This window comes from Microcaecilia unicolor, unplaced genomic scaffold, assembly GCF_901765095.1.
Source record: "Microcaecilia unicolor unplaced genomic scaffold, aMicUni1.1, whole genome shotgun sequence".
Taxonomy (NCBI): Eukaryota; Metazoa; Chordata; class Amphibia; order Gymnophiona; family Siphonopidae; genus Microcaecilia; species Microcaecilia unicolor.
Window position 1 is genome coordinate 14,274 of NW_021963813.1, and position 15,634 is coordinate 29,907.

The following is a 15,634-nucleotide window of genomic DNA, read 5'->3' on the forward strand; positions in this document are numbered from 1 at the left end:
ATGCTCAGCTGGTTGGAGGGAGCTGAGGAGGGTAGGCACTGGGTCGGGGGGGTGTTGATGCGCTGAGGGGGGGGGTGTCATCATGCTGCACCCGGGGGGGGGGTGCAACGGCGAACCGCCCCGGGTGGCAGCCCTCCTTGCTACGCCACTGAGCTGTACCACTATTTTCTGGCTTGTGTTCCCCTCTTTTTGACTCTCTAAAGTCTTATGACTGAACAAACACTCAAGTCCCCCCCCCCCCTTCCCCGTTCTCCACCTGCCTTACCACTGCATTCTGGGTCTGTGAAAAGCATGACTAAAGGTTTTTCACAGCTTTGGTTGTCACAATCTCTGGCATGTAGACTATACTAGGTCCGCCTCCACACCCTCAGTAAAGGATTTTCTCATGATTCCTCTGAATCTTCCTCCTCTGTAGCTTTAGTCCATGACCCCTTACCCTTGAATTTCCTCTTCTATGGAACATTTTACTTTCCCATACTTTATTGAAACCCATCCAATATTTCAGTGTCTTCATCATATGTTTCCTGTTCCTTCTTCCCTGCAGCGATAATAAATTGAGTGTCTTAAGTCCAGAATTTGGCAGCTAAGATTTAATGCAAACAAATGCAGGGCCATGCATTTCGGCTGCAAAAACCCAAGGGAACAGTACAGTTTAGGGGTGAAGTACTTTTTGCATGAAAGAGCGGTGGGACTTGGGTGTGATCATATGTGATGATTTTAAGATGGCCAAACAGGCAGAAAAGGTGAAAGCGAGAGCTAAAAGGATGCTTAGGTGCATAGGGAGAGGAATGGCCAACAGGAAAATGGGTGACAATGTCTCTGTATAAGTCTCTGGTGAGACCTCATTTAGAGTACTGTATACAATTCTGGAGACTATGCTGTCAAAAAGATACAAACAAGATGGAATCAGCTCAGAGACTAGCTACTAAAATAGTCAATGGTCTTCGTCATAAAGCGTATGGGGACAGACTTAAAGATCTAATATGTATACTTTGAAAGAAAAATGGGAGAGGGAAGATATGATAGAGGTGTTTAAATACCTCCACGGGGAGTCTCTTTCAACTAAAGGAAGTTCTGGAACGAGGAGGCATAGGATGAAGGTGAAAGGCTACAGACTCAGGACTTACCTAAGGAAATACGTTTTCATGGAAAGAGTGGTGAATTTGTGGAATGGCCTCCCAATGGAGGTGGTGGAAACAAAGACTCTATCTGACTTCAAGGAAGCTTGGGACAAGGACGTAGGATCTCTAAGGGACAGGAAGAGATAGTAGATGGCATGGATGGGCAGACTGGATAGGCCATATGGTCTTTATATGCCTTTATTTTTCTATGTTTGTTTATTTCTCTTTGCATTTGTATTCAGGCTTTGTATCATTATGGTGTTAGGGGCTCATTTTCAAAACAGAAAAACATCCAAAAAGTGGCACAAATCAACAGATAGCCTTTTTTTTTTTTTTTTGTCGAACCATCCAAATCACTATTTTCAAAACAGTTTGTATGCAGTGCATCCAAATCACAAGGGGATGTCTGTGCAGCCAGTCTAAAAATGTGGCTCCCCCACCCACACCCCCAATACATCCCAATTGCTTGATTTTGTTTGTTTTTCCCTTGGACTTTTTTTTTTTTTTTTTTAAAGGGTCCAAAGAGATAGATGCACTGAGCACAAAACCATCTAGCAAATGGACATTTTCAAAACAAAAAGATGTTTTTCTGGTTTGAAATTCACTGTGTTCCCCACTCGATTTTTGAACACTTTCAGCAAAACGTCCAAAACAAGATTTAGACGTCATATCGAAAATGCCACTCCAGATATACTCATGGTCATGGTTTTGGGGGAAGAAACCGAACAGAGGAAGCTATAATCTGCAGGATGTATCATGCAGTCCACAAGACCTGCATGTTGACATAAACTTTTATTCCAGTCTGGAACGTACAACGCCTAATGTGGCCATGTTTCGCCTCCTAGAGGCTACGTCAGGGACTTAGACTAAACATGAAAACATATAATAAAAATAAATTTAACATACATAAATAAAAATCATATGAATGTATAATCTATATATATGTTAGAAACATGATTATAAAGTCATAATTCTAAAACTGTTAGTAATTAAAACACATATACATAATAAATTAGTACTTAGAAAATAAATATTACTTCACACACACACACTAGGTAGAATAATTAAAACTATCTTTGCCACTACAAATTAAACCATTAAAAGGGCAATAAAACAATTAGAATCATATTGTACATGCTCAGTGGTGTCTCTAAACTCACAAAGGAGAGGAGATAAAAGAAAAAGACTGGAACTGATGGAGCGGTCCTCTCTATCTACATGGAAGAGAGCAAGGGCAAAAAAGTGGTCAGGATTGTACCTTTATTTGTTTATTCAAACATTTGTTATATTATCAAATCATCAGTGGATATCAAGCAGTGGCATAGCCAGACCTATCATTTTGGGTGGGCCCACAGTTAGGATGGGTGGGCCTTCCAACACCTTCTCCTCACTTGTCCTGCATCTCTCTCCCTCTCCTCTGACCCTAGATCCAGCATTAGCCCCCCGCCCATTGCTTGGTAGCCTTCTGGTCTATCACAGCATCTTGTCTGGTGCAGCAGCGATGCATCGTTGTTGCCTGTGTCAGCCTTGCATGCTTCCGTCTGCCACATCCAGGAAACAGGAAGTGATTTCAGCGAGGGCGGAACAGAATCCTGAATGTAGACAAACCTAATAACTGTATATTTTGTTAAAGCCATTTGATTCTGTCCCTTTACGTTTCATTTGACACTTTCTTGTTGCAACAGCATAACTGGCCAATTTATTTTTATTTACTTTTAATGACTCTGTTGCTTTATAAGAGGATTCGGAAATGCAACTCTTCGGAGCTGGTGGGGGGAAGAGGGTTTGGTGGTTGGGAGGCGAGGATGGTGGTGGGCAGACTTATACGGTCAGTGCCAGAGCCAGTGGTGGGAGGCGGACTGGTGGTTGGGAGGTGGGGAAAAGTGCTGGGCAGACTTATACGGTCTGTGCCAGAGCCGGTGGTGGGAGGCGGGACTGGTGGTTGGGAGGAGGGGATAGTGCTGGGCAGACTTATACGGTCTGTGCCCTGAAAAAGACAGGTACAAATCAAGGTAAGGTATACACATATGAGTTTATCTTGTTGGGCAGACTGGATGGACCGTGCAGGTCTTTTTCTGCCGTTATCTACTATGTTACTATGTGTACTGGCTGCGTTTATGCTATTCACTTTGTACCAAAATAAAGAAAAATATCATAGAATAAGTTTAAAGGAATCAGAGAGTTAGAAGTGGTTTTTATTCTTACCAGCACAGCTTCAGATATCAGTTTGAAAGTCTTGGGAAAATATCACATGTACAGAATCTCAGAAAAATATCATCACATGTACAGAATCTAATATCAATAGCTTAGGTAATAATCATAAGCAATCAGACTAATTTGATAAGGAACAATTGTAAGGAGAACAAGGAAAATGAGAGAGATAGATCAGCACATGTTATCTAAGACCATGGAGAGATCAGCACATGTTATCTGGAAGCATGGAGAGAGAGACAGAGAGATCACAGGTGTTTCCTGAGACCAGGCTTTCTTAGAGAGAGAGAGAGAGAGATAGAGATAGGTCACATGTTATCTGAAAACATGTAGAGATCAGCACAAGTTATCTGAAAGTATGGAGAGAGAGAGAGAGAGAAATATATCAGGGGTTCAAGCAGGAAATATATCAGTGGTTCTGAAGCGAGATAAAATATAAAGAAAGGAGAGGATAGTTCTGTTATAAAGAAATAGTGCTTACCAGAAGCAATGCAGAAATAAAGAAGGGAAAATATATTTCCTGGAGAATAGCCAATTAGCAAGGATGCCCTGAATCAGGACAGAGAAAAGTCTCCTGCAAAATATGGCTAATTCTGAAGATTTCTTTGTGTGCAGGTATTCTTATAGAAAAAGTGATGTCGTCACCTCTCCCCCCCTCCTACACCAATCGAAGGTAGCATAGGTGTCCTGCCAACACCCTATTGGTACATTTGACCTTGACCATCTTGTAACTGAAGAAGAGATGTGTATTCCAGATACTGGGCTGCCATAGTAACAAAAGCCAGGGATGTCTGCATTCCTGTCTATGGCTACCAGCAGTGACTAGCAGCCAGGTACAGAAAAGACAGAGGGGGGGGGGGGGGGGGGGGGGGGATGGGAGGCAGTGCAGCACAGGTAGAATAGAACATCTTTTTACATATGTTACTATGAATACAGCAAAGGGAAGCCTGTGGGACTGATGCTGAACCGGTGAAGATGCTGATGTAAATCACAGAGGGAGGGGGAGCTGCCGGGCCACAGGAGGGGAAATGCTGGATCTGGGGGCGGGGGAGAGTAGAGTGAGGTGGCTGCCACTGAACTTTTTTAGTGGGCCATTCAGGATGGGCCAGAGCCAAGAATGGGTGGGCTAGTGCCCACCCATAGCTATGCCACTGATAATATCAAGGCAGTTTACAAATACCAGTAAGTCAAGCAGGATGAGAAACAATAAAAAGAATGTAAAGGCAAACAAAGGAAGGGAGTGAGTACAGGACAACAAAGTAAACAAACACAGTGAGGCAGTAACAATAGTAACTGTTCCTGATGTTTGACTCCATTGGGTTTTACAGTTACATGACCAAGTGTGGAATGGATGTATTTTGAAGATAGTCCTTCACCACAAAGGGCAGTAAAATGACCCCCAGAGCCTCATTTAGCATAAGGGCCTTGAAGATAATTCTTCCCTCCACATCTCATCTTATTGTTTGTGTAGCTCCAGATAACACCCACCCACAGGGGTCCACCTGGGGGTCCTTGTGGTAGCCTCCCTTTTCTGAACTGGAGGAGAGGAGGGTTAGGGGTGATAAATGATACAGACATTTAAATATTTGAAAGATACTAATGAACAAAACAAACATTTCGCAAAACTGGGGAGGCTACAGAACTAGAGGACATGAAATGAAGCTGTAAGAAGGGAAAATGGAAAGCAACATCGATATATATATATATACATATATATATACATACATATTTTTTTCATAGAGGGTGGTGAAGCCTGGAATGCTGTTCCCACAGGAGATGATAGGGGCAAAAACAGTGACGGAATTCAAAAAGGTGTGGGATAAACATATATGGCAAGAGGATAGAATAAAAGCATAGAGTAATTCCACTCAAAGTAAAACATGAATGACTTTCACAGTAAGAAATAAAAGGCATGGGGGGAGTGGTAACTTGCCCACAGTGGCAGGTACAACCCTGACCACCTTTCTGGGCAGAATAGGAGGACCATGATGGTCTTTATCTGCCATCATTTATGTGTTACTGTGTTCTCTTCCCACTCAACCATACTCAGGACTTCGCTTCTAGTCATGTTTTATAGTACGAGATAGACCTATAAACATTTATGTCTTCATATTTACAAATCATTTTTCTAAGTTAAAGTAAGAACTCGGGATTAAAATTCTTCTCTTTTCCCTGCTCCTGTCACTGGCCTCTCCCTTCTCCGTCTCCCCTTCCCCACTCTGCCCTGTCCTCTCTCCCTCCTTCTCCTTCTCTGTAGTGTCTCTCCCTGACATGCTGCCTCTCTCTTAGGCCCCCTTTTACTAAGGCGCACTCACGTTTTCAGCGTGCGCTAAAATTGTGGGCACACTAAACGTTAGAGACGCCCAAAGGAATGCATCGGCGTCTCTAATGTTTAGCGTGCCCACAATTTTAGTGCGCGCTAAAAACGTGAGCGCGCCTTAGTAAAACCGGGGCAGGGACGCCGAGAGACTGGGCCAGGCCCGGGACAAGGACGGCCCCTGGGGCCCCCCTCTACCCGCCACCGGGCCCTCTGCACTGACCTTAAGCGCTTCACCTTCGAAAGCGCAGCAAGCAGCAGCAGACCACTCCTTCCTTCCATGTCCCGCCCTCGCGGAAGTTACATCAGGCGAGGGCAGGACACGGAAAGAAGGAGTGATCTGCCGCTGCTTGCTGCGCTTTCGAAGGTGAAGCGCTTAAGTTCAATGCCAGGGAGCGAAGGCGGGTGGCAGGACTGCGGCGGCAGCACCAGGCCCCCCTCAGAGGCCCGGGCCTGGGAATTTTGTCCCCCCCTCTCGGCGACCCTGAACCGGGGGCCTTAGTCCCTGTCTTTTCCTTTCTTGTAAAGTTGTTAGTGAGGTAGGTCCTTTGACAAGTGATTTCTGTTAGGATGCAGAGGGCTGATCTCTGAAACAGAAAGAATGCAGTGCTGTGGCATAGCCACAGGTGGGTCAGGGCCCACCCAATTTGAACTCAGGCCCACCCAAAATTGTGGCACTCTTGCTGTGGCTGACGGGGATCCCCAAACTCCACCAGCTGAAGATTTCCTCCTCCTCCTCAGGCAGCCAGCACTGATGCCGACACCAACACCAGCTCCTCTGCACATGCTCAGTTTTCGTGCAGGCGCAAGCGCTTAACATATGCAGCCTGCTGGTGGTAGCATCAGCTTGAAGCAAGTGCTTCCAGCTGGAAGAGTGCTGGCTACTCGAGGAAGAGGAAATCTTCAGTTGGCGGGGTTTGGGGATCCCCGTCAGCTCAGCTATTTAATATTTGGGGTTTGTGGGGGGGAAGGGGAGGGGCAGAGAGCCAGGAGGAGATGAATTTCGTGTCCACCCACTTTGGGCTCAGGCCCACCACAAATTGACCATCTAGCTACACCCCTCATGCACTGTTTGGAAGAATTTGATAAGACTATGAGGCCTGTTTACCAAACCACAGCAAACAGTGAGGGTGTTAGTGTGCAGTATCTGTTAGTATGGGCACAGGTTAATGGCTACCACAGGCTGAATCAGCCAACACATGCTGTTTTCAAGGCAGGTTATGGGCAGAGATGGGGTGTGGACAGTGTTTGCACTTAGTGGACACCAGTTAATGTGTGTTAACTGTCAAAGCTGCTGAGAGTAGGGGTGCAGTTCATACTTCCTCAAGAGGTGGTGTTAAGTGCTACCACAATACCAGCATCATGCCCCCTCCCCCACCCCTTGAAGCATATTAGCATCATGCCCTACTTCTCCCCCCCCCAAACCCTGAAGACCCCCCCCCCCCCCCAGTGCTTACCGGAATTGGTGGTCTCGAGGTAGAAGCTATGTCCAGTCACTTTTGCCCTCTCTGGTGCTGGGTTCAAAATGGCAGTTGTGACTCTGTCCTGTCTCACCACCATCCTGGCATTATCTCACCTTTCTTTCACCTCATCTCCTTCCTAGTATTCTTCCTAAGAGCTGTACAAATCACAGCCAAGGATTCAAAAACCTTATTCTTACCAGGGGCAGCTCTGGCCCCAGAGCTGCCACCCGAGATGAGTCCTTCTGTTCAGGACCTATGGCACTGCCTTCTTTTTTCAGCTTCGTCTACCCAATGCAAACAAAGATGGCAGGAAACAGGAAATGTTGGCCAGAAGTAGCAGATCTGAACAGGCACAGCTTTTCATGCACACAAATTTTGCCCCTCCGGTTCTTCAGTTCTAGCTGTAACAAGCACGTGAGTAGAGGAGCCAGGGAAGCTGGGATCTGATTGGTTGAATTCCTTATGACAGGCATTGGGTATCCACCCATCAAAATCTGACCCACATGACTTCTATACTATTGCACCTTCTCAATGAGGTCCCTGAAGTGGCCCTGCTTGCACCCTCCGACTACTAATGCTATTACTGGGAGAGGCTGGCACCCTTGGTAACTGCCCAGGCTCCTCTATCTAAAATCTAATGCTAGTGTTCAGAAATGTTTTGCAGTGTAACACAAGCAAAAGCCAAATTCTCACTCCTCTTTATTCTCTTTTGCCTAGGCTCGAAGGTACTGAGGATGACTGGGGACTTACTATGACTGTAAGAGCACTAGGGTCTTTCCAAGCAGCTCCTTGTTAGTAAGACCAGCACATGCTCCTGGTGCTGAACCATCATGGGAAGTGTCAGCAGCCTTATCTCTGGGCATAATTTCAACAGCAAACACTGCCGGACTTCTCAATACAAGTTAAGGAAGTCATCTCATTTGAAGAAGCTGAACAGGTACTCAGACGGGCTGCTGAAATTTGGCTTCTCACAGGAGTCTAGCCACGGGAAGTCCAATTCCAAAATGGGCAAGAATGAAGACTTCTTCTATATCAAGGTCAGCCAAAAGGCTCAAGGGCCCCAGAGGCCCGACTACTCCTCGCTGTCTAGTGGGGACCTAGGGACTCAGGGCACCGTAAGCACCGAGTATGCCAACTGCACCAATCCTCCGAAGCTGATGCATTTCTCCAACCAGTTGGAGGTGGTGAGTAAAACTCATATGGCAGTGCATGATTGTGTGGACACGAACTCTGCTGTGGATATTAGAGAGTCATATGTATGTGTCACTCTCTGGGCCCTTTACCTGAGATCGCCACCCACTTATACCTGCCCTGAACCCAGGAGGTGGTGGGAGAGGAAGGCTATGGGACGTGGGCGCTTGGGAGATTGCTAGCAACCAAACTCCAGCATGGTAAAGGACCCAGAGAAGCTGGAGAAATGGGCCCTTCCAGGGCTGCCGAGGAGGAGGGGGGCAAAATTCTCCGGGCCTCACCTCCAAGGGGGGCCTAGCAAGCTTTCTCCTGCTTGCCTACTTCCAGTTCTGTCCTCTCTTGCTCCTGCGTACCACCCAGAACCCGGATAATTGCATTAGTGTGATATTGCATTATTGCAATCATCCAGATCCCACCAGCTGAAGGAGCAGGAGAGGACAGACTGTGGAAGCAGGCAGGTAGGAAGAGGCTTGCCGGTGCTGGGCACGGGCACCCCCTTGGAAGCAGAGACAGAAAGGTAAGGGGACGGGCTTGAGTGGTGGGGTGGTGCGTGCCAGTCCGGTCCTGCCCTGGGCCTGGCTGTGTCTCTTGGCGGCCCTGGTCCTTCAAAAATGTTTCTTGAGGTCCAAATGTTTTGTTTGCCCCTTGTTGATCTGATGCTCAAAAACACAACTTTTGGTACCCCTAACACAGGGACTTCCCAAACCTGTCCTGATGACCCCACATCCAGTCAAGTTTTTAACATATCTACTATGCAATGTATGTAAATTCATCATGCATATTCTTTGGAGATATCCTGAAAATCAAACTGTCTGTGGATTACAAAAACAAGTTTGGGAAACCCTGCCCTAATGATTTTTCACTGGGGCTCAGCAGGACACAGAAGAACCCCACTATTCCAGTGTCAGCTGTGGATATCATGCTTTGATACTTCCAGGATGATGCTACTATGTAGTGTTTCCCCACAGAACCCTGCAAGCGTTAGTACAGGGATGTCATAGGCCAAGGGAGACTTCCTCAAGTCAGGACATAGGTATTACTATGGATGGCAAGTGCTACCCCAAAAAATTGCTTTGCCACCCCAACCAGAACCAGCACCTGTAAGCTGCTCTGGCTAGGGCTGTGACTATTATGCTGGCAACGGCTGCGCCAAATTACACAGTAGCTTCTTCACATTTACAAATGAGGGCAGGAATAATTCAAACTGCTCTTTGAAAGGTGAAGCTCCATCAAGGGAGTCCTAAACAGTTCAAACAACATCTGTTTCAATCATGCAGGCTCCTTATAGGAGCCCAGTGATTCAAAGCATAGATTTGAATCATGTGACCCCACCCAAGTAAAACAGATGTTGCTACCATGTGACTCAGGGGAGGTGAAGAGAAGCAGAAGCTGAATGGGATTCGGGAGTGGAAGGAAGAACAGAAAAGGGATGGGACTTGGTGGAGGGTAAGGGGAGCAGAATCTGGATGGAACTCTGGGGAAGGGGAAGTGGAAGCAAAGCAGAAGCTGGATTTAACTCAGAGGGGAAGGGGAAGCGGAGTAGGAACTCAACCAAACTCAGAGGGGGAAGTGGAAGTGGAAGCAGAGAAAGGGGGACAGAGATTAAGAATTGGACTTGGAAGAACTGGGCTTTGTGATTGATTGGGAGAGAGTGTTGGGGGACAGAGCAAGGAATTATGGATGGAAAAGACTGAATGGGAATTTGAAGGAGATAGTGAAGGGGGTGTTAGGGAATAGTGAGACATGGGAATTTGGAGGGGTTAGGTATGAATGGAGGGTGGTTAGAGTCAGGGTGTGAAATGGGAATAAGAGAGAGAGGATGAGGAGTGGGAAGAGGGTGAGACATGGTGTGAATAACCAGGAAGACTGGAGAACAAATTGGAGGCATTGAAAAGAATGGGGGTGCTATGAATGAGTACGAGAGAGAAAAGGGAAGGAGTTGAGTGAGGATGGAAATGGAGCTATAAAGATGCTGAAACAGAGGCAATGGGTGAATGGGTAGAGGGTAAAAGATAGAATGGAAGTGAAAGAGAGACAGAGATGGAGCTGGTAAGGGAATGAGAGGCAGTGGAGGGTAGTGAGGGCTGAGAGGGTGAGTAAAGAGGATGAAAATAGGGAACAAGGGAGTGGGTGAAAGAACACAGGAAAGGAGAAAGACAAAGGGAGCAGTGGTATTGCTGGAGAGGAGATGAGATGGGAAAAGCTTGCAGATATACGAGAGGTGAAAAGAACGAGACTAAGGATTAGAGGGTGAGAGAAAAGGGAGGGGTCAAAAAATCATATATGGATGGATGTACAGACAAAGAAGACAAACGTGAAAAAAGAAACACACACACACACAAAAAGAGATTCAGTGCCAGACAGATATAGAGAAGGAAGGGAAGAAGGACAAAAAAAGAGACAAAATAGAAAGGCAAACATGGAAAAGAATTTAAAAGGTGACACAAGAAATGGAACAGACTGGAACCAACCCAATCAGAAACTTACCCAGACAACAAATGTAGAAAAAAAAATATATATATATATATATTTAATACTTTTAAGGATTTGAATGTATCCACTTTAAGAAATGTATGTCTTTTCCATTTTTATATTAGCATTTCTATTTCTCTTTTACCAGTGTTGCATTACGTATAGAGTCTGGCTTTCTTGGGAAGGAGGGGGGGGGGGGGAAATCTCCATTTCAATTTTTGTCTGCATGTCTTTTGGGTTTCCCTATTCTGTATCAGGTGAGGGTTTGTCCATATTCTGCATATGTGACTGAAGTGAAGAATTCTGCTAGTATTTAGTGTCTGTGTAGGAGTTTGTAAAAGTTCAGCATGTTCCAGTTTCCCAATAGCAGGTATATTGGTGCTCCAGGAACCAGTGTAATATTCATAGCACTACCATTTCAAAGCTGGGTTAGGGCTAGTAGGGTTTAGTGTCTTTTTGAGGATTTTGTGTCATTTCACAAGGTGTCTCTCTTTAATGGAGGACTAGCCTAATGGTTAGTGCAGAGGTCTGAGAACTGGGTTTGATTCCCACTGCAGCTCCTTGTGACTCTGGCCAACTGGCTTAACCTCCAGTTGTCCCAGGTACAAAATAAATACCTGTATATAATATGTAAACTGTTTTGATTGTAACCACAGAAAGGCAGTATATCAAATCCCATCCCCTCCCCACTTCCCCTATTTGAAAGCAGGCTCTGGGGCACGAGCCAGCTTCACCCAAAATAAAAATACTCAGGACTAGTGGTCTCTACATCCTGTAGAGTCACCACACAAACAAAACCCCCATCTGCTTTCAACAAAGCGTCTGGCATTGGAAGGAGCATGTACTATAGGTGATAATTACAATTTGAATATTTTTTGTATGGCAAGTTATATGGGGGAATAGTCAATTGTTGGGGGAATAAGGCATTTGTGATACAAAACTGGAGCTTCAGTTTTGTATTTTGAAGTTCTGACCAATGCTTTAAAGAATCCAGACTTCACTCCCACTCAGAAGAAATTGTTGAATTACTATTTTATGAATTATAATGGCAGCCTTACCAGGTAGCTAAAACTGGCTGGAAGAGGAAGGGTTTGTTTATGTATAGGAGGCCTAGTGCTTTATATTGCTAATTTAAATATAGGGGGAAAGAGGGGTATAATGTGCAGAAATGACGCTTTGTCTTGCCCTCCTGTTGCCACCTCAAATATTTCTGTCTAGCTAACATCTACTTATGTTAGAGCTTCAATACACACAATGCAATGGATTGACACCATTTAGAACTAGACTCAGCAAACAGCCCAGACTGAAGTAGTGGGGCTGTTCTAGCTGGTTATGGTCTTACCAGATATCACTCATTAGTGAGAACATTTAGGGCCCTGTTTACAAAGGCATGCTAGTGTTTTTAGCATGCGCTAACCGTGTAGATGCCCATAGGAATATCATAGGCATCTACACGGTTAGTGTGTGATAATTTTTAGCATGCACTAAAACGCTAGCATGCCTTCTTGAACAGGGCCCTTAGTTGGCAGCGTAGGCATGGGGGTAACATCAGAACTGTTGCTGCACTAAGGCACTGTAACTTTGTTTTGGCATCATGCAATGAGGAAAACAGAGCAGATGGTCCACGAACCCATTGCATCAGTACCGGGAGACACTGCCGCTCCATCTGCCTCAGTCCAAATGCAATATCCTAGGAGAAGTGCTGCAAAAAAATATTCCCTGTAGGGAAGTCATGGTGTTGGAGTTCTGCATTATCCCTAATCCTTCTGTTGCAGTATAGATATAGATATAGATATAGATATAGATATAGATATAGATATAGATATATAGAGAGAGAGAGAGAAGATCTTTGAGGCTGCCTCTGGCAAAGTAAGGCTTCATGGGGTCCTGTGCTGGATGTAGGGAGAGGCATGGAGCAGCAATATATGCAAGAATGAAAGCCAGGGTTCCTGCTTATTTTACTCATTGTGAAGGACTCTTATAACCATGGGAAGCAAGGGAAAGGGAAATGGGACTTGATATACTACCTTTCTGTTGTCTGTTTTATTATTATTTGTTTGAAACCCAAGTATAGGTCCGATTTGGAGAGAAGGAATTATTTATGACATGATACATATGATATGATATATTACTTATCCACCAACTCTCAACGATTAGGTTCAAAATGGATTCCAAATATACACAAGTACAGTTATATCAATTTACAGATAAGATTTCTGAAAAAGATAAGTTTTTGCTTAAAGAGAGATAAACAGGCATAGTCCTTAATGTAACTGGCAAAGAACACCATAGCTGAACTGTAGTTGGTCAGATACCCTTTATCTACCCATGGAGATAAGGAAACAAGCAAGGCTTAAAGCATTCTGTCTACTAACCAGTCTCTGTTTCCTCACTAGGATGCCGAGAAAAATGTCCTAAGGACAACAGCTCTCAAACCTGTGCAGTCTCGAAGTTCTGGTAACAACCTTCATTCTTCCCCAGAAAATGGAAGTCATTCATCTCAACATGCTCACTCCTTGGAGAAACCGAAGGAGCCAGAGAGCAAATCTTCAGGTTACTCTGGGGGAGCCCTCTCTGATTCTGGTAGGAACTCCAATGTCCAGTCTTCCAACACGTAGCACAACCAGCAGCTACCAGCTTGACCCCCTGGTTACAACCATGGGACACATCAATAGATTTGGGGGCTCTGCTCATAACATACCCAATGTGCAATGATACAGGACAGCAACATGTTAAGCCTGAAAGCCATGTCCATTTCTGATGGTGGGAACTCCAACAAGATCATCAATGTGCCCAGTAAAGTCCACCACCTGTCAGAAAAGATTTCCTGCATCCGCGCTCCCATTTCCACTGATGAGAACACCATCCAGGAGCTGGAACAGAGACTGATGGAGAAAGATGAGGAGCTACAGGAGTTACAAAGCAGCATGGAGGCTAAGGAAGTGGCCACCTGCCAGGTCTATGAGGAGAAACAGCGACGCTGCAAGGAGGAGATGGATATGCTGAAGCAGAAGTGCAGCACCAGGCTAAGGCAAAACTCGCAGAAAGCCCAGAGGAACCAGCAAATCCTGCAGCTTCAGGTCTTCCAGATGCAGCAGGACAAGAAACAGCTGCATGAGGACCTGCAGACATTGCTAAAGGAACGAGACCTGCTGGAGTCCAGGCTAAAATCCTATGAGAAGGAGAAGACTAATTTTGCCCCTGCATTGGAGGAGACACAGTGGGAGGTGAGTCAACTGCACTTCACATCAGCTGTATTAATACAGTCCATTATAAAGCTAGATATCAGAAGCGGCAATAAATTAAATACGCAATTTTTGCACCAAAAACTGCATCAACAGATATTTTCACCTGACAACATATAAAATTCCCACGAGAAAGTTCCATATTATGTTACACACACACAGGGAGTTCCATCAAAGAACATGTTGAGATTGTTTCTAAAGGACAAGGGTGCCAATTTCTATGCTATATGTTTCTCCTGAGTCATAGAGGTGATAGGCTCTGTAGTCCAAGAGGTGTAAGGATTTTTATCCCGTGGTTCAATGCCTAACGGCTATTAAATTAAGTACTGCTAAGTGATCTCTTCTTTTTCAGGTGTGCCAGAAATCTGGGGAGATCTCTCTCTTGAAGCAGCAGCTGAAGGAAATCCCAGTCAGAACTGTCCCTTAAGACGAGTGAGATACTGAGTTTGAAGGCTCAACTGAAAGATGCCAAGGTTTAAAATAGAGGTACAGGAGCAACACTCCCGAGAGATAGAAAACTTGCTCCACACTAAGGATGTGGATCTGGAGGTATGTGAAATGAGCTGCAACGCAAGAAGAAAGAATCAGAGATGCTGAGAGAGAAGGTGAAGCACCTGGAGCAGGAGGTCCTGGAGCTCAGGGCTGAGACAACACATCATAGAGACCAAAGCAGCCAGGAAAGGGAAGGATTACATGGTGTGGAAAGCAGGAACGAAACTTTGCAGAAGGAGGTGGAGGAGCTGAAATGTGAGTTAGAAGAAGAAAGGCAGAACAACGAGCAAATGACTACTGTATTCCAGAACGAACGACAAACTTGGAAGGAGGAGAAAGAGAAGGTGATTCGCTATCAGAAGCAGCTACAGCAGAATTATCTTCACATGTACAAGAGGAACCAGGCCTGGAGAAATCTCTTCGGCAACTCTCTCCGGGTAATGGTGAAGAAGGAGGTGCCAAGAGTTCAACCTGGACCTTGATCTGCCAGACTTAGAGGTTCCTTTTGAAGACATTATAGCCACAGAAATCTGAAAGCATTTCTGTTTCTGTCCATTTCCAACAGTGGCCCAGCCGTATTGTCGTACTGCGTTGGTGTACCTTTACGACTTGTGATATTGATGGCCAACGTACCTCTATGGCAAATGTGTGGTGTTGTGTTTCAGTGGTTGTGGGTCCAACCGCCTGCTCTGTGTGGTCTGAGATTACATTCAAATGTCTTGCCCTCTTCCTGCAACCATGACATGTCAGCAACCACAAGGCCTGTGAGGCTCTGGCTCTTTTGGCAAGGAAATAAATTGGGCAAACATCAACTCTTACCTTCAGGCCATTCAACTGTCAGAATCTGCAACCCTTGGTTCCAATGTAGTTTAACAAGCAAATAAGGCCTTACTGTAGCCCTGAAATGTTGACTATGAGACCTAGAGCTCCCTAGCTACTTCCAAGGCCTCTGAAAAAGAAAATAGAATATGAGCTTGAGTGACTTGTATTGAACGCTGTAAATTCTTGGTCACTGAGGTAGGGGCTACCCGGGATTAGGTGTTTGCCAAGCCTATGCTCTCCAAAGCCTTCTGAATTCATTGAGTGATTCATAAAGGCCAATGTCATAAAACGGTTAAAAAA

At 45.2% G+C, this 15,634-nt stretch overlaps 1 pseudogene; it reads left to right on the forward strand.

Annotated features, from left to right (window-relative positions):
* Window positions 1-7,913: 7,913 nt before the first annotated feature.
* Window positions 7,914-15,046, forward strand: LOC115459658 (annotated as a pseudogene).
* Window positions 15,047-15,634: the final 588 nt, after the last annotated feature.